At 40.0% G+C, this 24,324-nt stretch overlaps 1 protein-coding gene across 1 annotated transcript in view; it reads left to right on the top strand.

The window, feature by feature from the left end:
• The window catches only part of CAB39 (calcium binding protein 39), a 97,969-nt gene that overhangs the window by 1,032 nt on the left and 72,613 nt on the right, over positions 1-24,324 (top strand). The gene's annotated exons all lie outside the window — the stretch shown is intronic.

Raw genomic sequence — 24,324 nt, 5'->3', positions numbered from 1 at the left:
CCGGGGGCCCCCTTCCCACCCTCCCCCCAACCCCGGGGGGTACATTAGACGCTCTCGGTGCGGGAGATAAGGCACGATACCGGGCCTGTGAAAGACCTACAAAATGCTAAGAAAGGTACCCGGGAGAGACCGGGACCGATCGATCACACCCTTCGGCCTAGTAGAAATCTGGAAGACTTCCTGGGCGAGGCGGTACACAGCCGATCTTGAAGTCCCGTGTGGGGATTTGGGAGAGAGGAAGGTTTGCAGAAGAGAACAGTGTGTGGAGGGGCAGCAAAGCCAGAGAAGGACAAAGGTAAAAAGGTACAGTCTAGGAATAGTAGGTAATGCAGTTGGTTGCGTAAGGCCACGGTGAGGAGTGGCGTGGGAACGGGGGGCGGTCGCCACAGTCGTTTGGGGTCCACATCCTGGAATACGGTAGAGGAGCTGTTTGAGTGGTATTCTAAGGAAAACTTAGAGCTCATTTCTCAGTGACTCATGGGCCTAGAAATGGAAGCTGGGGAATATTAAAGGCGTTCCTGTGAAAGAAAGGAGAGAAGGAGGCCCAGTAGAGAGTTGACATTCTGTGCCTTGAATATAGCGCACTTTGAGATAGGTTTTGACAGCTTTCTGGACGTTCAGATAAATCCATGTCCAGGCTAGGCCAAAGTACCTTTTGCAGAAAACTTCATTAGATGTCAGACTTTTAAGAAGTAATGGAAAGTTGTGTATAAAATGAGATGTTTCTGTTGGTGCGGTTCACTAAAATGCATCAGAACTTCTCACACTGTGTATTAGATGGCTACATTTTGGGACTGCTGAGCTGAACATAACTCAGTTCTTTGAGATGGTGTTTGTGTAAGGCAGTATAAATGGATGTTTTAAAACATCAGATTGTTACTAATAAAAAGTTGGACATAGAAACTTTTTGTAGGAAGGTAAATATTTCTTTATTAGATTTTTAGTTATGGAAATGTAGAACTAGAAGTGAAAGTCTTTGGCTTTATTTTGTTCCATTTTTCCAGATACCTAACTAATAAAGTCCCTGTATTTGAAGTCTTAAAAGTCTATGGACGCAGCTTAGAACCAGTGTTGGTTTTGTGAGCACTTACTTGTTGTTTGCTTATATGACAAGTGAATGTCAGTTTTTTTCAGTTAAAAAGACAGACTTGTAAAATGCAGGAAGTATTGTGAAATTTTTAAAAATTATCTTCTGTAATCTTATCGCTTAGATTTTGTTCTTGTTAACATTTTTGCATGTTTCCTTTTTATTTTTTATATTTTCTTTACATAATGAAATAAACTATACACATATATATGTATAGTTTTTATTAGGCTTTTCCTTTTTGTCATTGAATATCTTCATATAAAAATGTTTTTACCCCGATGTAAGGGAAATCTTCTTAAGTATATTTTTTCTGTCAGGATTGCCTTATTTACCTCAGATAAAATGCAGTAGTCATGCTTAGTAATTATTGCTGAGACAGAACTTTTTGTTAAGCCTTCTTGTTTGAAGACTTTGTTAATTTTTCTGTAAGATTTGGATCCTATTGCTTATTGAATAAAGAAAGGCTTTATCATTTGGAATGTGTGCTGTCATCAGGTACAGAAGAGATCGCAGACTTCTGTTTTATGAGTGGATGTAGTTTTAAAAGCCGCTATAAAAAGAGTACTTTCATAACTGGTATAATATTTCCCATACACTGTGATGCACCTCCCCCACCCACCACACCCACCTCCCCCTCCCCTGAGAAAGTCTTTATGCTAAGGCCATCCATATATAGGTTAACTACCTTTTGATCATGACATCACAAAGATTTAGGCTAGACGTATTTCATCTTTCTGTTGGTATTTCTTGGTGAAATACAGAATTTGTTGTGAAATAATTTGCTGCTGTAACAAAAGGGACTTTTTAAAATTTCATGGCAGATCACCGTAGTTCATTAGCAGGTTCTTATTTAAACCCATTTTCCCCTTGTGCTTTACAATCTGTATTAGTGAGGTCTTTGTTTATGTTTCTCATGGTGTTTAAAGTGGGATACTGTGTTAGATTGTGCAAGTTTTCATAAGGTTAATACAAAAGAATCGCTGAGAAAGCCCAGTTTAATTATGGGGCTTAGTTTTATAATATGGTTTCATTTTTTTATGTATGTATTTATTTATTTTTTGGCCACACTCTATGGCATGTGGGATCTTAGTTCCCAGGTCAGGGATTGAACCTGTGTCCCTGGCAGAGTCTTAATCGCTGGACCTCAGGGAAGTGTGAATGTGGTTTTATTTGAATCTTTATTTGGATGTTGTAAATGTATACCACACGGCATCCTTTATTACTTTTAAATATTTGTTAAAGTATTTTTCTTCGGATAAACTGCTTTAGGTTATGTGTGTGTGTGTGTGCTAGTCACTTAGTCGTCCCCGACTCTTTGTGACCCCATAGACTGCAGCCCACCAGGCTCCTCTGTCCATGGGATTCTCCCAGTAAGAATACTGGAATGGGTTGCCATTGCCTTCTGCATCTTTAGGTTATAGATTTCCACAGTAACTGCCATACTATACCAGGAGCCTTTTTTCCAGGAGAAGTTGATTATTCACAGTTGTACCATCTGCCATAAAAATACAGACACAAACCCAAATCCCCCCACTTTGGCAGGGAAAATTAAAATCTGGTTACCTTTCCAGTGGTATCTCTTTTAAAAATCAGTTTCCCTCCTTTCCGTGGCTCCTTTCACTTAGAAATTTGATTATATGGGTGTTGTCTGGTGTTAGCAGAAATAGGAATCTTTTAGGCGGATTGGTACAGAAAATGGCAAAATGTTGATAAAACTTTATGTGATGAAATTGTGGGAAAGATGATCAAATCTTTGAACCTCTGGATGAGATTGCTTGTGATTTCTTTTGTTATTATTGAGGTTATAAAGATCTTGTATTTGTATGAATGCATATCAAACCAAGTAGCCTAAATATTACATAACAATTTAATCATCAGTCTATATTTTTTATTGAAAAGAAGTTTTGGAGCCATCCTTAATTTAAAAAGGAATTGAGCTGTGTGAGTTCTTATTTTGTGTGTCTTACCACTCAAGTGACTATCCAACTGGACCCTAATGACTACCTTTATCAGTCCATAGTATGAGGGCAGAACAAAGTGAGGCAAACGTTTCTACCACCAGTATTTATAGAGTAGATCCGTCTGGAAGTAAACGCTAAATGTTCTGTTTCTCAGGCCTTCCAAAGATTCTGAAAAGTTATTGTAAGACTGGGCAGCAGATAATAGATTGTGGTGATGAAAACGGCTTATTGCAGTCAACATTTTTGGGAGGAGGGGGTGTGTGTGCGTGCATACGTATGTGTTCTTTGATGTACCATTTCTACTCTGTTGAGCTTCTTGGCCCTACTGTGCTTTCAACTTTTCTCTTGAGATAGGGGTGAGGGGATGGCAGAATTGTGGTTTTTAGCAACTGTGATGTCAGGTTGGCAGAGGAAGGAAGAGTGGCATTCAGAGAATTGCAGGAAATCAGTCAGGTGTGAAGTAGCTCCAAAGGAGAGAGGTCAAGTCTGCCCTGGTCATTTATGTTGGGCAGTGGCCGGCACATACTTGTTTTCATAACCCTTCCTACGTTGTGTCTAGTTTGAGCTTTCGATGATCTGAACACAGCGTTTAGGCTGTAAGTTTGTATGTGCTTCTTTATATGTGTATGTGCATTTTCCTGTGTGCAGTCACAAAGGCAGAAAAATCTGCTTAACCAGTATTCAGTGGCAGGCTGGTTTTATATGATAATTATTCCTTAGGCGCATTATCCAGCAGATACATTTTTGATGACCAAGGAAGTATGATAATGTTAAAGCGGCATCTCAGCACTTTGATTATTTTGATAAAATGTTTGTCTGAGAAACAAAATACACATTTTGTAGCTTGATCCTAATTAAGCTGCTGCTTTATTACTTTGTTTAATGATCTGCAGCTTGTTCTTTTACAGGGTACTGTTAACACGTGAGTCACTGTTCTCTCCCTCCACAGTAGGTTATTTCTCAGCTGTATGTAGGCACAAGGAAGAAATAGCATGAGCAGATGCCATTTACGTGTCTATAGTTTAAGACCCACTTTGGGATTTATAGGATTCTGAGAGCCAGTGTTGCTAGTAGTTAAAAGCAACGATGCAGCCAAACTCTCGCCTTGTTGAACCCTCACCCCCTCCTACGGGCTCTGCAACTAGGTGAATTCCTTCGCTTAATCTGTAGCTTCGAGTCCTTGGATAGGTGTAGACCTGGGGTCCTCAACCTCCAGGTCATGGACCAGTACTTCCTGTCAGATCAGGAGCAGCATTAGATTAGAAATAAAGTACACAATAAATATAATGTGTTTGAGTCATGTCGAAACCCTTCCCAGGCCCTGGAAAAATTGTCTTCGCCGAAACCGGTCCCTCATGCCCAAAAGGTTGAGACCGCTGCTATAGACCATCTGAGAAGACTGTAGGGGGTTAAATGAGTTACTGTGTCTAGAGTGTTTAGAATACGGCCTGGCACATACCAAGTTTTGAGCTAGTATTTGAACCCAGATCCACCTCACTTCAAAATGTGGACACCCAGAAGCAAGAGTATGACTCTCATGAAATAGTTTTGTTTCCCTCCTTAGGGTCTTGCATTCTTGCTGACTGTTTTTGATTTAGTACTTTAGAATGAAGGTTTGTATGTGTACCCTACTGTGATGGTGCTGACGCTAGACTGTTTCTAGTAGAAGAAACTTGAGAGCTTTAGGAACCCTGTAGTCAGAATGGTACTTTCCACACCATGGCTATAGCAGCAGGTGGCTGACTTTGAGCTGTAACTGGCAGAGCTTTCTCAGAGTAGAGTCACTTGCTCAGGGTTGTGTTGCTTATTAGTTGCAAGGCTGATGTAGAACCTGATTCTCTGCTGTTTATCCAGTTTGCTTGAAAGTTAGTTTTATACTTTATACATATAGTGTCTTCTTTGAACTTTTTCACCAACATCTGCGAAGATTGTATTCATATGTTAAATGCTTTATGGCACATAGTCCTTTTTTTTAAAGGTGTTTAATATACTAATGTTTATTATTATGATGTAGCTAGCAAGGTTTTTTTTGTTACAGGGAGCTGGTTGTAAGAATACAAAGTTGAAATAGAATCAAGTAGTATTATATATTATCCCCAAGCTTCATTATAGAAGGAAGCCAAAGTGAGGGCATGTCCAAGGTCACGCAGACATTGCACAGTTGAGCTGGGATTTGAACTCAGATCTGCCTCTCTTCGAAGTGTGTGCTCCCCCAAACCCAGCATTTGTTGTTGTTGGGTCGCCAAGTCGTGTCTGACTCTTTTGCAACCCTGTTGTGGACTGTAGCCTGCCAGGCTCTTCTGTCCATGAGACTCACTATGACTCTCTCATATGAAATAGTTTCATTTCCCTCCATAGGGTCTTAGTTTCTTGCTGACTTTCTTGATTCAGTAACTTTAGAATGAAAGTTTATAAATAAGACCCTAATGGGGGCATTAATAGGCTTCTAGGCAGCAACCACATATTGTAACACAGAATGAGATGTTGTATTTTAAATGCTTTAGTTATATAGAGTCATAATTTGATAAGTGGTTTATAGGTTTATTTGGCCAGTAAGTAACATTTGTTTTCCATGTTAGTCTTATAGAGAAGATGGGAGACCTTGTGTTATAGTGGGCAAAGCAGAAACCTGGCCAATTGAAAGGTTTCTGGGCGGGTCCTGACTCGTTCACTGATGTGTCGCTCTGGGTGAGTCTTTCCGCCTCTCTAGGCTCCAGTCATCCCATTACTATACTCAGGGGACCAGACTGCAAAGCCCTCTCAGTCTCCTGCTCTTATTTTCAGTGATCCTGTTTGTGGGCTTTCTGGAGGCTCTTTTTCCCCCTCTCCTGGGCACCTCTCCTTTTGCCTGTGGTCTTGAAGTCAGGTTTCTTTACATGAACTTTGAGGCCATGCTCTAACTTTTTTTTCTGCTGGTTGTGTTCTGATGCTTCGTATTATTTCACAATACAGTAGTTCTCTGCTTCAGGTAATAGTTTTCCCCAAATTTTCTTTTTTTTTTTGTTCTTATGAATAAATGGTTGGGAACTAATATTTGTTACTCAGCTTAGTAAGTTAATGATAAAACAAATCTTCAAGCCTCATAACTAGTTTCATTTGTCAACTTTTAAGCACGATATGTTGTAAAGTTCTGTGAGCTGTTGTTTTGGGGAAGGGAAAATATTAACTGAAGGCAGTGTGAGTGGAAAGGAAAGGGCCAGTAATGTAGAAACCAATTGGAAGATGTGAAGAACATGTCTAAGATATTAATAGTGTTCTTTGGTTGTATTGGTACTAGTCCTCCACCTGTGAAAGGGTGGTAGGCTGCCTTAGATAGGATTGTCTCCAGCCCAAAGTTCTGCCACTGATAAGATAGCAGTATTCTCCACCCCTGAACATCGGTAGCTCCTCAGGCATCTGTGATGAATGCGCTTGTTCTGCAGGCAGTCTTTACTGCTCGTTATGCTGGTCCTGTTCTGTAGGCCAGTCTCAAGAGTTTCCAGGTAAATAGCTCTTCCCCTCTTGGATGGCATGTTAAGAGCTAGTTTATGACTCTGGATTCTCCAACAGGGAGACAGAAACTCAGGTCACAGAAATGATCCTTGCAGATTGTTGTTTGTTCAACAGAACTGATTGCTTCAGTTGTACTGAACTCTTTGCAACCCTATGGATTGTAGCCCACCAAGCTCGTTTGACCATGGGATTCTCCAGACAAGAATACTGGAGTGAGTTGCTGTGTCCTCCTCCAGAGGATCTTCCCAACCCAGGGAGCAAAACCTGTGTCTCTTACATCCCCTGCACTGGCAGGCAGGTTCTTTACCACTAGTGCCGCCTCGGAAGCCCATTCTGTGCAGTATGGTTTTATTCTCTATTCTGCCTCTGTGTGTGAGACAGACACATTTCTCCGGAGTATGTAGGTTTTTGTATCGGTAGATTTCCTATGATAAATTTTGTACAATAGATTGTAATATAGTTGAGTTGCTGGTTTTCTTTTAACCTTTTGCATAACCTCTTTTCCCCTCTTCCCCCATATCCTGTTTTCAGAGTATGATACATTGTTTCTGTAAGTATTAAATGATTCAGTTATGTAGTATTCTGATAAACTACTCAGCAGAGATGAAATACTTAACCAAAGCACAGTTTTCTGTGTATTTTATTTCTCTCTGCCATCTTTATGCTTATTTGAATGAGGTTTCTTGCTGTAAAGCTGAAGCTTATTAGAATCTCTTTTGTCCTGATAAGTTCACATAAAGCAGTATTTCCTAAATTGTGTTTTGCAGAACACTAGTCTTTAGAAGCTGAGAAGGCAGTGGCACCCCACTCCAGTACTCTTGCCTGGAAAATCCCATGGACGGAGGATCCTCGTGGGCTGCAGTCCATGGGGTCGCTAAGAGTGGGACACGACTGAGCGACTTCACTTTCACTTTTCATTTTCATGCATTGGAGAAGGAAATGGCAACCCACTCCAGTGTTCTTGCCTGGAGAATCCCAGGGACTGGGGAGCCTGGTAGGCTGCCGTCTGTGGGGTCGCACAGTCGGACACAACTGAAGTGACTTAGCAGCAGCAGTCTTAAAAGAGATTAGTAGTTGGTGGGAGAGGTTCCAGAGAAATTTTAAGTTTAGGAAAGCACTGGATTAAAAACAGTTAATCAGTTTTTATTTTTTGATGATGGTTGTGTTACTGTGTCTCTGCAGAGCTTTTCAGAGTTTTATAATGTGCATTGTGACTGTCCAGGAGGGACTGCAGTGTGCAGCATTTCACCACTTGTCAAGTGCATTTGGTCACAGGAGCATCTCCTTTCCCCAGGAAATGACCACAGACACCTTGAAGGAGGGGTCTGTTAGAGCATGATTTGGAAAACTCTCTTATTTTCATACTTACTAGTATGGAATTCAAAGCATTTGTTTTTTAATTTGAATCATTACTTACAACAAGTTGGCATTTAACTAAGATTGGAATAATATATTTTCAGTTTTGTTTGGAAGAATGAACACATTAGATGAGTGACTTTTCAAGCTTTTTTTTTCTTTTTTTTTTTTAACTTCAGCATAGTGAGAAATTACATTTTTGATCAATGCACATATATAAACACACTGTCAAAACCGAAAAAGAAGTTTCATGAAATAATACTTAGGCCTTCCTATGTACAATGAGTGCGTTCTGATACTTTTTATTCTGTTCTGTTTTTAAATGTATGTTATTAGGTCCTAAAATAATTCGCTATTCAGTTTGAGAAACACTGTGAGATGACATGAATTTATAAACTCTTAAGATGTTAGGGTGAGAAGATACTGTCAAGATTGTTTTGTGAGTGGGAAAGCTAGAGCTTAGCCTGCAAGAGGAAGGGCTCTGACCTTAGAATTCCTGGATTTAGATTCTGGTTGTTTTCTTGGGCAGGGTGTTCAGTGCCCATTCTGCCTCAGCTCTCTCATCAGTAAAATAGCAAGAGTAGAACCTATGCATCGGAGAAGGCGATGGCACCCACTCCAGCACTCTTGCCTGGCAAATCCCATGGACGGAGGGGCCTGCTGGGCTGCAGTCCATGGGGTTGCTAGGAGTTGGACACGACTGAGCCACTTCCCTTTCACTTTTCACTTTCATGCATTAGAGAAGGAAATGGCAACCCACTCCAGTACTCTTGCCTGGCAAATCCCATGGACGGAGGAGCCTGGTGGGCTGCAGTCCATGGGGTTGCTAGGAGTTGGACACGACTGAGCCACTTCCCTTTCACTTTTCACTTTCATGCATTGGAGAAGGAAATGGCAACCCACTCCAGTACTCTTGCCTGGAAAATCCCATGGACGGAGGAGCCTGGTGGGCTGCAGTCCATGGGGTTGCTAGGAGTTGGACACGACTGAGCCACTTCCCTTTCACTTTTCACTTTCGTGCATTGGAGAAGGAAATGGCAACCCACTCCAGTACTCTTGCCTGGAAAATCCCATGGACGGGGGAGCCTGGTGGGCTGCAGTCCATGGGGTTGCTAGGAGTTGGACACGACTGAGCCACTTCCCTTTCACTTTTCACTTTCATGCATTGGAGAAGGAAATGGCAACCCACTCCAGTACTCTTGCCTAGAGAATCCCAGGGACGGGGGAGCCTGGTGGGCTGCCATCTCTGGGGTCGCACAGAGTCGGACACGACTGAAGCGACTTAGCAGCAGCAGCTAAGTATGGAGAACCTATGCATGGAGTAGTCCTGAGGATTTGGTAAGAAATGCTTTGCATAATGTGTCTGATAGACTGTAAGTGCCCCAAACCTTGTAGCTTTTATGATAACTGAAGTTCTAAAACTCTTCCCACTGCACTGTATACACTTTTGAAAATATTTTAGGACTTTGAAAGTGTTAAAGTGGCCTTCAAGTAAACCTGAACTCTTTTTTGATGTGTAGCTGGATATATCGTTTGTTCTGATGTTAGCCCTTTGGAATACTAAGCTTAAAAATAGCCATAAAGTGAAAGTTGCTTAGTTGTGCCCCAACTCTTGGCAGCCCCATGGACTGTTGCCCGCCAGGCTCCTCTGTCCATGGGATTCTCCAGGCAATAATACTGGAGTGGGTAGCCATTCCCTTCTCCAGGGGTCTTCCTGACCCAAGGATTGAACCAGGATCTCCTGCATTGCAGGTGGATTCCTTACCATCTGAGCCACCAGGGAAGCTTTTAGGACCCACTTAAAGTTGATTTGCCTCATAATTGCTTCATGCCATATTCTTGTATTTTTTAAACTATTTGTAACAATATCTTAAGTTTAGAATAATCTTTCTTTATAGCATGTAATTAAATACAAATAAGTACATACCTATATCAGTGATTAATTTAGTATTCTTATAGTTGTAGTTCACTGAAAGAAGGACAAGGTAAAGTTTACTGTTTCCAGTTATATCTCTTTTTCTGCAGTTTTTAAAATCCCCCTCTCAATATTTTATAATGCTCTTAGGGGTTTAATTTTTGTGTCCTAACCTAAGAAAAGGAATATTTAGAGGATGTTAACAATGGCAGAGGCCAAATCAGTTTGTAGACTACTCTCCATCGTCCTGAACTTAGCTGGCTACTGCAGACATTTTTGTCACTTACTGAGGCATTTTCATTGTCTGTCCCTGATTATATTCTTCTCTTTTTGTTTCTTTAATTGTCCGTTTGTCCTCAGTTCGACCTGAAATTGCTGAAATGAGAGGTTCTAATGAACATCATTGAGGCAGACCAATTCAGTATTAAGAGGCATTCTATGCTTACATAAGCAAAAGGAGTGAGGTAAAAAGAATAGATATACTAACATGGCTCATGTATGCTACCTGGTGGTATAAGGTTTAAGGCCTCTGTATATGTCTACCTCATTTAAACCTATAGTGTATTTCATTCCCTTGTTTTCACTTGAGAAAGAGAAGCTGAGTAATTGGCTTAAAGTCATACACCTAGAAAGGGGCCCTAGATGTGAAACCCTGGTCGCAGTGGGCACTCTCGTGTCCCACCGTACTCTGTTGTTTTCACCACAAGATGTTGAGATGTCGACTCATCCCGGAACATAGGGAATTTCTGTTACAGAAACAAACAGCATCGAGGTTTTTCAGTTAGCACGTGTGGTATCCTAGGATGCTGAGAGGACTTTCACATTGCCGAGTAGCTGTTGGTGGTCTTTGAGGAGCTGTGAAGAGAGGGAGCTGTGTAGGAAGAGGAGGGAAGCTCACGTACTGTTCTTCCAAAAAAGGGAAAGGTGGAATCCACCACTCATAGGCACTAAACTCGGTGTTGATTGCTGGACAGACTCCAGAAGGAGGTGCAGTCTTAGCAAAGTGCTGATTTCCAGAGGGCACTGTCCATTTATTACCTCTTTCTTTTCCTCCTAGAGTTCTGTTACGTTCTTGGATAATAAGCAGGTAGCCGAAGTACGGATCTGCAATGCTTCACAGTTTAATTCACATTTGAGACTGACTGAAAAAATGTTAAATCATACGATTCAAGTTGAAATACCTTTTAGGACTTAGAAATCATGTTGATGTCTTTACAAGATCATTTTAACTCAGGTTCATTATATTAGAATATAGCTTTATAATAATACGCTTTTCCTGAGCTGCATCTGGCAAGTCAGTCTCAGAAACAGTAGCCCTGTGCCTTGCCTTCTCAAGTAGGCGAGAAGGAACTAGAACTTGTCCCATCTTCCTGTATGTGCACACAGCAAAGTAAACATTGATACTTCCTAGTTTCATGTTGTTAAAATCATTCATCCCTGTTCCCTGAGATTGGTTGTAACCATTTGTTTACTCAAGAGTTAGTTGTCTTGCTTCTGAAGACGGTCTAGTGAGTGACTGGAAGTAGGTTGATGGAAAGAGGACTGGGCAATAGGAGAGTGCACTTGACCCTCACGAGAGCTAAAAGCCTGCTGAGAGGGGGGTGAAGGTGACAAACGCTAGCTTTCTTCTCTTGTATCTTATGAAAGCTCCCACACTTCTAAAATGGAATACGGTGAGGAATGAGTGTCCTTATCCTAGAACATCATAGGTGTTGGAAAGGGCACAACTGTCTTCTGCAGATGTTTCTTAAGAAGAGGAAGGAATAGGGAAGAGGAACGAGACATTGCAGTACATCCAGAAGGAAGTGACCAGAGAGAGAGTCAGTGGCTCTAAATTTGTGTGTCATGTGCAACTTCGAAAGAGCTGATGATGAAAGCGGAACTGGTTGCCCTTGGGGATTGTTTTGAGCTGGAGCACTTGAATAGTGTGTTAGTTATGAAGTACAGTAAATGTATGTTAAAGGCCATGGCCTCCCAACCAAAAAAGGGAGGGGAGCTTCAGACCTCTATAATATGGAAATGATAAGTTCTTTTAAAAATCTTGAAATACTTATCAATAATCTATCTTGATTATTCTAGATCTAGAAAAATACCGGAAGACGTAAAATTCATTTTTAAAAGTCAGCATGAACTCTTAAAAACATATTAAAATAGAAGAATGACGACCTGCTAAGACATCAAAAAGAAGAAAACTGTTTCAATTTCACTTATCAAAATAGCCATGAAAATTCTCAATAAAACACCAGCAAATTTAATTAGGTAGGACATTCTCTTAATTAAAGAAGACAAAGGACTTGTAATGCTTGGTGTTTACTGTATGCCTTTGTTCTAATATATTATCTCAGTTCATAGTCCTCAAAACTACCAATGGCATTTCTCACAAAACCAGAAAAAAATTTCACAATTCATATGGAAACACAAAAGACCTCGAATAGCCAAAGCAGCCTTGAGAAAGAAGAGTGGAGCTGGAGGAATCAACCTTCCTGACTTCAGATTATCCTACAAAGCTACAGTCATCAAGACAGTATGGTACTGGGACAAAAACAGAAATAAAACAAACACAGACCAATGGAACAAGATAGAAAGCCAAGAAGTAAACCCACGCACCTATGGATACCTTATTTTTGACAAAGGAGGCAAGAATATACAATGGGGCAAAGACAGCCTCTTCAGTAAATGGTGCTGGGAAAACTGGACAGCTATAAGAAAGAGAATGAAGTTAGAACACTTCCTAGCACCATACACAATGATAAACTCAAAATGGATTAAAGACCTAAATGTAAGACCAGAAACTATAAAACTCTTAGAGGGAAACATAGAACGCTCAGTGACAGAAATCAAAGCAAAATCCTCTATGACTCACCTCCTAGAGTAATGGAAATAAAAACAAAAGTGGGACCTGATTAAACTTAAAAGCTTTTTCACAGCAAAGGAAGCTATAAGCAAGGTGAAAAGACAACCCTCAGAATGGGAAAAAATAATAGCAAATGAAAAACTGATACAGGATTAATTTCCAAAATACACAGGCAGCTCATACAACCCAATCAAAAAGTAGGAAAAAGACCTAAACAGACATTTCTCCAAAGAAGACGTACAGATGGCTAACAAACACATGAAAAGATGTTCAGTATCACTCATTATTAGAGAAATGCAAATCAAAACTACAATGAGATAACACCTCATACCAGTCAGAATGGCCCAGTAAATGCTGGAGAGGGTGTGGAGAAAAGGGAATGCTCCCACACTGTTGGTGGGAATGTACATTGATACAGCCACTGTGGAAGACGGTATGGAGAGTCCTTAAAAAACTAGGAATAAAACTGCCATATGACCCAGCAATTCCACTCCTAGGCATATACCCTGAACGGCATATGCCTGAATATGCCTAAAACTGAAAAAGACACATGTATCCCATTGTTCTTTGCAGCACTGTTTACAATAGCTAGAACGTGGAAGCAATCTAGATGTCCATCGACAGATGAATGGATAAAGAAGTTGTGGTACATATACACAATGGAATATTACTCGGCCATAAAAAGGAACACATGTGAGTCAGTTCTAATGAGATGGTTGAACCTAGAGCCTATTATACAAAGTGAAGTAAGTCAGAAAGAGAAAGATAAACATCATAGTCTAATACATATATATGGAATCTAGAAAAATGGTACTGAAGAATTTATTTACTGGACAGCAGTGGAGAAACAGACATAGAGAATAGACATGGAGAGGGGGAGGAGAGGGTGAGATGTATGGAAAGAGTAGCATGGAAACTACAACAACAACAAAAAGACTAAGGACATGTAATGCTCGGTATTTACTGTATGCCTTTGTTCTAATATATTATCTCAGTTCACAGTCCTCAAAACAACTCAGAAAGGAGGTTGTTATTATTACCCTCATTTTACGAGTGACAGAATTTAGGCCAAGAAGTTAAATAATCTGCCCCTGGATAAATTGCCAATAAGTCACAGAGCCTAGTTTTTGAACCCTTGCAGTCTGGCACCAGCATACATTGAACATGCTGTATCATATTAATATAGCCAAGATAACAATGTTAATTCAGCCGTTCTTGTTGATTATGAACTCTTTAAAAGCTGGTAGAAGATAAAAGAATATCTTAAACCAACAGCAAACAACCTACTAATTGGAAAACACCTAGTAGAATTCCCCTTGAAATCAGAAAATGAAACAAGCCTGCCCTATACCGTTAGTATTATCCTGGGCAATGCAAGATACATCAAATAAAAGGTACAACTGTTTGAAAAAAAATGGTGCAGCTATATTTGTAGATGTTGCAGTCTTAAACCTAGGAAAACCAACAGAATCAATTGAAAGACTGAAAGTAAGAATTCAGTAAGGTAGCTGTATACCACATAAAAACACTTAAAAGTTGGTAGCATTTTTCTTGCTAGCAATATCCAGTTCTAAAAATACTGGCCGAACAATCTCATTATAGCAACCAAAAATCAAATTCATAAGTTGAGGGGATTGTAAGAAATGTTTGGGATCTCTGAAGAAAACTAGTATTAAATTTAATTGAGTGAAAAAAGATTTAAAGATGGAGAGTTACCATGTTCTTGAATGTGAATACTGACTATTATGAAGAAAGAAAATCTGCCAAATTAAATTAGTGTATCTTGGCCAGAGAGTATAGCCAGATTTTTAAGAAGTCACCTTAGGGAGTTTAGTGAAAGATACAAATAAATGTACCTGCTACATAAGTGAAATCATACATCACTAGGAAAGAAGAAGGATTATTTAGCAAAAGAGTTTTAGATAATTGGTTATTGTTCTTTGGGAAAATCAATTTTGATAACTAAGCTACCCCTTTATGAAAATAAACCTGATGGGAGAATGAATTAAAAAACATAAATTAGAAAGGACACTTATATGAGTATTTATCAGACCTTTGAATAAGAAGCAGGCTTATTTCCATTGCTATCAAGTGATCAAAAGGAGGGAAAAAAACTAAGGTTAAATATGTGAAAAAACATTGCATGGTGATAGAAGGTTAATCTTTACTTCAGTATAGTAAAAGCTCATGCAGACTGATAACTGCCATTTATTAGCAAGCCCTCCCTATGTTTTAAATACAACCCTGGGTGTTTTATTCATGTTAAAAATTTATCCTAGCATTTGTAAATAATCAAGACTCAGAAGGTAAATGTTTTGCCCAAGAGTTTTTGTGTATACTTGTACTAAATGGTGGAACTTGGATTTGAACTTGGGTCTGATAAGAGCTTATGCTGTCAACTCTTAAAAGATGTTGTTTTCCAAACAGGTTGCTAGGCCTTGCTCTCAGTGGAGAGTGCTTTACCCTTGCTAGATCAGGGTAAATGTTGCCTGGTCACAGGGGAGGCAGGTTAGTAGGGGTAACCAAATACCCTGGTTTGCCAGGAAAGGTCCAGGTTTATGGCTGTTGTCCTCACATAGCTATTCACTGTGTCCCCATTTATTCCCCGCAACCGCCTGGGTTAGATGGCAAATTATGTCGTCTAACATTCAGCACCTGCAAAACTAGCTGTTCTTTGACCACTGCCATCCTGTTTTTGATGCTTAAGGAGCAAGGTTGTCTCTCGGATCCCAAGGTGTCTCCTCCTAAAGTAGCTTGATTTTTGAGGCATTAATTGTGGAGTCATGGCAGCTGTCTGCTCCTTCTTTGGAACTGAAAGGGTTTTCTGTACATTGGAACGAAAAGACTCTTTTGTCTAGGGACGGTGATGTTCTAACTCTAAAATGTTCTGCTTTTCCTCAGGTCAGACACTTGAAAGGAGAGGTTCTAAATGTAAACATCTTATTTTTGCCCACATTCCCTCTTTCACTCCTTGTCCACTCACATATGCAGCTTCTCAGGAACTATTGGAGCAAGTTGTGGCGTTCCAGTTTTTAAATGGTTGTTGTTTGATGCCATGCAACTCTGAAAGAGATTTTTTTAAAATTTGTTTTTGAGTTACAGTTGATTTACAGTGTTGTGTTAGTTTCTGATGTACAGTAAATGATTCCTTTTTCAGATTCTTTTCCCATATAGGTCATTACAGAATGTTGAGTAGAGTTTCTTGTGCTAAACAGTGGGTCTGTTCTGATTATTTATTTTATATATAGAAGTATGTGTATATTAATCCCAAGCTCCTAACTTATCCCCCTCCAGCTTTCCTCTTTAGCACCCGTAAGTTTGTTTTCTATGTCTGTGAGTCTGTTTCTCTTTCGTAAATAAGTTCATTTGTGTCAAATTTTAGATTCCACGTGGAAGTGATGTCATGATATTTGTCCTTCTCTTTCTGACTTTTCACTTAGTTTAATGACATCTGTAAAGCCTCATAGATAATAGGGGCTTGAAAAATATGTTGAATAAACCTGGAAGTATTTTTAAATTCATTCTTACTGAATGGCTGGGACTGAACAGGAGTTGCATGCTGGAGTCAGGGCTCTTTGAGAGATGGAGGAGCTGTGACAACCATCTCTCACTTTAGAGAGGGGCCTGGGCCATGGGTTATTCACAGAAATTATTTGACTCTAAAGAAAAGTGATTAGTTCCGTTCAGTCACTCAGTCCTGTCTGACTCTTTGGGACCCCATGGATTGCAGCACGCCAGGCCTCCCTGTCCATTACCAACTCCTGGAGCTTGCTCAGACTCACGTCTGTCGAGTTGGTGATGCCATCCAACCATCTCATCCTCTGTCATCTCCTTCTCCTGCCTTCAATCTTTCCCAGCATCGGGGTCTTTTCCAATGAGTCAGTTCTTTGTGTCAGGTGGCCAAACTCTTGGAATTCCAGCTTCACCGTTAGTCCTTCTAGTGAATACTCAGGACTGATACTCAGAAAATCAATGAAAAATGATGGAAGCACTTTATTTCACTGTACACTGTGCATGTTGATTGCTTTGATACACTTTCCCTCTTTGACTTAATCTAGTCATCTCTCCCCAGATGGGATGTTCCCTCAGCAGTGTTACCTGTTTCTACCTGAGCAAGAAAACTGACACACTAGATATCGTGGTTTTTAACAAATTTATCACGGTGGTAAGGTAAAAGCCACGCCCTTATGTTAAAACTAGCTAGTTGTTTTTTTTTTCTTGTTCTTGCCTTCCATTTTAGGGAAATGGAAAAAAAGTATGTGTCCTTCTTTTTTCTCCTTTCCGTCCCATTCTCTTCCTCATTCCAAAGAAGTAGATAAGCAAAGGAAAAATAAGGAAAGACAGAATTATTCTTGGGGCAACCTTAGGACACAAATAAATGCACGTCTTTTATACTAGCTTGTTGGGGACCACACATTTGGCTTTGAGTTTAGAAGCCAGAACACAGAAGGAAAGAAGATCAGTTGCAAGGCTGTGTTCATGAGATAAAAGATAAACTAGCCACTTAGGAGAGGCATAATTTTTCCAGGAATTGAGACCCTGTGGATGCTTTATTAATGCAGGCGCTGGGTCCTTGGTACACTTCTCTCTGCTCTCTACACTGTCTATAAAAGTATCCTGTTCAAGTTTAAGGCATCTTAGTACCAGGCATAGGAATAGTGTTAGACTGGAGTGCAGTTTAATTAAACCACCACTTTTCTGATGCTCTTTAGCTATGGAAATGACCCTCTACAGTCACTCATGCCATTGAACTTTTTATGAAAATCGAGTGCCAGAGAGTCCAAGGTTACAGTTTTCTGCTTTAACCATGAACTGAGGGGACCAGCTGCCTTGACCAAGGCAGCACTGATCATCTGCCTTGGTAAACTGAAGACCTTAACCGGGACTTGATTTCGAATCTACTTGCTTAAGTTGGCTTGGAAGCCAGGCGATTGGTTTCCTCAGAAAATAGCTCTGTGTCCACCATACAGATATGTTTAATGAACAATGTTTTGTGTCATGAATTAGCAGTTTTTAAAAAATTTGTCAAATTTCTGACACAGAAGCCCAACATAAAAAAAAAAAAAAAAAAAACAACGATAAGAGTGAGGTGACCCTCACCTGCCCTAGACCTTAGGGCAAGGTTTAAAAGCCACTGTCAGATTTATGGTGAATGGCATTTTAGTTTGGAAAAACTTCAAAGCCTGGATCGCCAGACTCCCACTTTGATGGAGCAAACTCATCTAGTGTGCCACCTACCCCTAGAATACCTGTAAAAAGCCTGATTTTAACATTAACTCATTCACTTCCTGTTTAAACCACTATGATTCTAATAGGTTGACAGTATGGTTAGCAATAACCCAGACATTTGGGAAAACAAGTTAAAAACCACGAAGGTAGATTTTTGAGGCCTAGGAATCATATTAACTTTAGTTGGTAGCATTGTTCTGCTGAGAATCCTATGTTCAGAATTGTTATAGAGGGAAGTAAGTTTTTAATGTAAGTAAGTACATATGTCCATTGTAGCTTTTCCTGAATGTTTGAGGCCTCTACCTAAAACTCAACTTTCATACTCTCTTGGATATATAAAATGTCTCTGTTGTACATTTTCAGTACAACTTTCAGATTAAAAAGCAAGTCTTTCATTGTGACTATATTATGATGTCAGCACTCACCTGAAAAGAACCACTCCATAAAGTGTGGAATGTTCCTTGAGCAATAAAAGGAACCATGTGGTTATTCTGTAAATAGCACTTAAGTTTACAGTGAGTCTTGTAAACACACTGCCTTCTGCCTGCCTTTTCATTCCACAGTTTATTACCCCCCTAGAACTTGGTGAAATTACAAAAAGTAATTTTTGTTTCCTTATTGGAGCTCAGATTGTTTCATAAAGCTCTCTGATCAATTTTAATACATCTTCTTTTATACAAATTTATTGTGTCTAAAAAATGCAGCTCAAGAAGCATCTTCTCTGTTGAGATGTGAGATCTTCAGCACACAATGAATGCCCTGTCCGTCCTCTGAGCTTGCCTCTCATCTCCTCTGTTACTTGGGTTTTGCCATGCAGGGTCTGGTGGCATGAATTGGTCTTCCACAGATTGCACTCTTCCTGTGTGTGCCTTGTCTCCCTAGCTGTATTCTAAGTCCTGAAAGAACTCCTAGTGAATATGTACCACCAGATGTAGCATGACCGTGTCTTTTGGTCCATGAGTTGTAGCTGTAGGATTGGAAACTTTCCCTCCAAAAACACAAGCAAGAATTTTTATATATGATCATGCCAGTCAATTGAGAGATGAATTCAGTCACTTCCTCAGAAGTAAAATGTTTTCAGCCTCATTATTTCATCTAGAGTTTTCTTTCAATCTGAGGTCAAACCTCCTGTGCTGATTTGAAAGGGTAAAAGAATTCTCAGAGAAATCACCATTAGGCAATATGTTTTAAATGATCCTCTAAAGGGCCGTGCAATTCTGTGACTCTAAATATTTCTGCTGGAAAAAGTCTTATTTACACTGAATACCACCATACGGTGGCCTTTGAGCCGTTTAAAAAGGAAACAAACTGAATCTCCAACTATGGTGCTTTAGCTCAGGCTGGTTTTGTGGCATGTTTGTGCTTTTTTGGGCATTTAGCCAGAACAGAAATAGCAATGCTGGACCTTGAAGGAGAGTGATTTTCCAGGTTTACATCTGATCTTCTAGAAATAATTTTTAAGGTTATAAATTTTAAAAAGGATTTTTTTCCCAAAAATACAGTCCTTCATTGGAATAACTAAAAGGGGAAAAAAAAATCATCTCAACACTCTCGGGTGTAACATTTTAGAACCACAGTATTTGCTTACTTTTTCTATCTAAATTCTTGACCCCCCAAAAATAATTTTCTAAAAGGATTTTATTTCTCATATTTGAATCTTGTTTCAAGTTTTCCTCACTTATTTACTGTTCGAGTTTTGAAATACACATTCTTTTTAAAGAATTACCATCTTTTAAAAAGAACAGGATTGGCTATTTGCTTTTCTTATTTACCAGGCATGGGCCAGACTGTGATTTTGTTCATGGTCATATGGACGATGCTTCCACAACCTTGTGGCAAAGTGAGTAGTAAATTTAACCAGAGGAAAAATGGATTTATAATTTTATCCTTGAAGATTGATGGCTTCATATTTTTAAATGTGGACTCTGATTAACTTCCATATTACTAAGTTCAGTGCTGGTTTGTCAAGAAAGAGTAGAAGTTCATGTTTTCTGAAACTAATTCGTAACTTAATTCCGTAGAATATCGGTGAATGAATTGGTGTTGTTTTACTGTTCAGTCTCTAAGTTGTGCCCCACTCTTTGAGACCCCATGATGAATTCAGCATTGTGAAGACAACAGCTTCCATTAGTAAGTGAACTACTCAGGTTGATTATAAATCTGTTTTACAAACTGCAGGTCCTATTCTATCAGTTGATTATGAAATCAACTTAGTGGGCTATGACTAGCATTTTCAAAGAGAAGAAAGGGAGCCGGGGGCTAGGAGAGAATAAAATAGGATGGAGAAGTTCACTGTAGTGTACATAGTGAGGGAAGTGCTCTTAAGTGATACTGTGTGTGTGTCTGTGTGTGTGTGTGTGTGTGTGAGAGAGAGAGAGAGAGAGAGAGAGAGAGAGAGAGAGAGAGAGAGAGAGATGTGAAGTGAAAGTCGCTTAGTTGTGTCCAACTCTTTATGACCCCATGGACTACACCGTCCATGGAATTCTCCAGGACAGAATACTGGAGTGGGTAGCCTTTCCCTTCTCCAGGGGATCTTCCCAACCCAGGGATCGAACCCAGCTCTCCCACATTGCAGGTGGATTCTTTATCAGCTGAGCCACAAGGGAAGCCCAAGAATACTGGAGTAGGTAGCCTATCCCTTCTCCACCCAGGAGAAATCTTCCCGGCCCAGAAATTGAACCGGGTCCCACCGCATCGCAGGTGGATTCTTTACCAACTGAGCTATCAAGGAAGCCCCATGTATGTGATGCTTATGCTTTGTGTATGAGCACACGTTGTTGTGCAGTCGCTAAGTTGTGTCCAGCTCTTTGTGACCACACAGAGTACAGCATGCCAGGCTCGCCTGTCCTTCACTGTCTCCTGGAGTTTGCCCAGATTCATGTCCTTTGAGTTTTGGTGATGCTGTCTAACCATTTCATCCTCTGCCATCTCCTCCTTTTCCCTTCAATCTTTCCCAGCATCACTGTCTTTTCCAATGAGTCAACTCTCCCTATCAGATGGCCAAAGTATTGGAGCTTCAGCTTCAGCATCAGTCCTTCAATGAATATTCAGGGTTGATTTCCTTTAGGATTGACTGGTTGGATCTCCTTGCTGTCCGAGGGACTTCTCCAGCACCACATTTCAAAAGCATCAATTCTTTGGTGCTCAGCCTTCTGCTGTGGGCTTCCATGCTGGAGAATTCCATGGACAGAGGAGCCTGGAGGGCCACAGTCATGGTGTTGCAAAGAGTTGGACACAACTGAGCGACTAACACTTTCACTTTCAGCCTTTTTTATGGTCTAACGCTCACGTCCATACAGGACTACTGGAAAAACCATGGCTTTGACTAGATGGACGTTTGTCAGCAAAGTGACGTCTCTGGTTTTTAATATACCGTCTAGGTTTGTCATAGCTTTCCTTCCAAGGAGCAAGCATCTTTTAATTTCACAGTTGTGGTCACCATCCACAGTGATTTTGGAGCCCAGGAATATAAAATCTGTCACTGCTTCCATTTTTTTCTCCTTCTGTTTGCTGTAAAGTGATGGGCCTGGATACCATGATCTTAGTGTCTTGGTATTAGAGAAATTTGTAAGCTATCACTACTAGGGGTAATGCAGTTAGGTGGTTCCTTGTGGTTGTTTAAATGAGTATACACACAACACAGACTGATGGCCAGCTTTAATTGGGAAGTCCCAGCATTGGTACTTTTAGCGGAAGAAAGGAAGAAGTGTGATGGTCAGGTTTGTAGTTGCCGGGCATCTGGTAAGGAAAGCTAGTACTGCTCTGGATAACAAACTCAGGAAAAATTTTGAAATGTCAGAAGTATATTGAATCTAAATCAGAAGCAGTTTGATAGGAATAATTATTCAGCCCAGCAGGAATGTCCGAAAAGGCAGTAGTAAACAATAGAGGAAGATGTGGTTGACTACAGAACAGACAGGTCAGTTAAGTCACTCAGTAGACAACTGCCAGGTGACGTATCAAAACTGTGAATGGAGTTTAAGACTGCATTATGAAATCTGTGGATAGATGGTCTTGCCTGTTTAGATCATATGTGGAGTATAGGGTCTGGTTTGAAATACCACACTTTTTTTGAAAAAGGATGAGACAAACTGGACTCCTGGAGAATTAACTGAGGGGAATCTTCTGATTGAGTCAACTCTCCCAAGTTTTACCTTCTTTATAACAAAAGCACAACTGGATAGTTTTTTTTTTAATTTAAATTTATTTATTTCAATTGGAGGCCAATTATTAAATTTGGTTACTAGCAATGCTAAAGGTAATGCAGACTGAATGTGAATATTATGGCCTTTTTTTTTTTTGATTGGGCTAAGTGGCTTTATTAGAGAGAGCCAAGATTACAGAGGATTTAAGAGTTGGCATTGGGGTCTCTCTTCTACCAGAGGTGGGTTTGACATTGACTAAGTGCCGGTTGTACAGCATACGCCTCTTGGCCCAGTCTTTTTTTTTTTCTCTTGTTTGGCCACTTTGGAAGTCTGACCTCTTACTTTCCCAACATGGGCCAGGGAACAGTTCACAGGCTAGCATGGTGATGATAATTTATATATTGTTAATAATATGTCTGATTAGACTTTTTAAAGTACTTTGAGTTCTTCTTTCTATGTGACATCTGAAAATACTCTCAAGTCACGGAACTATACTTTTGAAAATATATTTAAATATTTATTTAACATCATCCTTAGTTAACCTGGGCTTCCCAGTTGGCTCTGTGGTAAAGAAACTGCCTGCCAAGCAGGAGACCTGGGTTGGGAAGATCCCCTGGAGAAGGGACCGACTAGCCACACCAGTATTTTGGCCTGGAGAATTCCATGGACTCGGTAGTCCGTGGGGTCGCAAAGAGTCAGACACGACTGAGCAACTCTCACTTCTTTCTTTTACATACATTTTAGTATAATCACCATTTATAAAGAACACATTCTGCGCACACACACACCCCATAATGTAATTAGGTGGCTATTGGAGAAAGGTCATGAATTCATGTTATAGTGGATTTCTTCATTAATTTTCCCCCTCAATTCAGCAGTGCTAGTGTGAAAGTTGCCTCACTGTCAAACTGATTAAAATAGTGAGGTTTGTTAAGTTAGATTCTACTAGAACTAATTTCAAAGAAGGATGTGCTGTTTAATTGTAAATAATGTCTGCATCATATTCAATATGCAGTTACAAGCCTGATAGGCTATCCAGAATTTTTAAAGAAAAACATTATAGATAAAGCTATAAGAAAATGAAAACTTTGTACATTGACAAATGGTCAAAATGCAAACAGCAAATTAGGAGAACATATTTGGAAAAAAGATACAGCCAAAGGGATAATGGGATTCCCTGGTGGCTCAGATGGTAAAGAGTCTGCCTGCAATGCGGGAGACCGGGGTTCAATCCCTGGGTGGGGGAATATCCCCTGGAGAAGGAAATGGCAACCCACTCCAGTATTCTTGCCTGGAAAATCCTATGGATGAAGGAGCCTGGCAGTCCATGGGATCGCAAAGAGTCAGGCATGACGGAGCGGCTTCACCTACACCTACACAAGTATCCTTTAATTCAGGAAGAAAAAGACCCAAACCTGGTGTAATAATAAGCATTAGAGATGTACAGTTTTGCTAAAGAAGTCCAGATGGATAATAGATAGGAAAATGTGTTTATTGTCATTAGTGATCAGGAATTCAAATCAAAGTCAAATTGATGGTTGGGTGGGTAGAGAAGGAGGTCAAGAAAATAGTGTTTTTATTCTGACAGATTGGCAAAAATCACAAGGATTAGTAGGGCTAGTGTTGGTTGGCTGGTGAGGAAATCACTGCCTTCATGTACTGTTGATGACGGTGTAAACTGGCATAAGTTTTTGGTACAGGTTGTAATCTTTGTGATTTGACCCCCCAGACACTCAGAATCTCCTTGGCTTCTTTTATTCTGGCATCTCGTATACAGAACATTGTGTGGTCTTTCTGTGGCCAGAACAGCCCTTTACTTAGTCATTCTTTATAGAAAATTGCTTCATAAGGTGGGAAGGTCAGGAATCATTTCTTTGGTTTTTAGAAAGCTGAACTGACACATACACAGTGACTCTCCTGAGTGAGATAGATCTGGCTAGCAGAGAGAGAGACAAGGAGTTTCTTTACTCTCAGCCATTTTATATGACTTGCAGGAAAGAGTTAAGCTGGGCACGCTGGTCGGGCACAGAGAAATACAGTAGCACATTAGAAATAAGACCCAAAGCCTATGACCTAGTATTTTTGCTGAAATAGTTACAAAACAGCCTGTCCTTTGGAGAAATGCTGCAATGACCCCTGCTGACTCAGAAGAGAGCTGTGTTGGTCCAACAGTTTCAGCTATGAAGAAAGTATATGTTTACTTTTATAATGAATTTAAAAGACATTGTTAAAGGTATATTTTGTGTGGAATTATTGATATAAAATATTATACGTTTTGCAAAGCT

Source organism: Capra hircus, chromosome 2 (genome assembly GCF_001704415.2).
Source record: "Capra hircus breed San Clemente chromosome 2, ASM170441v1, whole genome shotgun sequence".
Classification (NCBI taxonomy): Eukaryota; Metazoa; Chordata; class Mammalia; order Artiodactyla; family Bovidae; genus Capra; species Capra hircus.
This window is presented reverse-complemented; position numbering and strand designations above follow the sequence as displayed.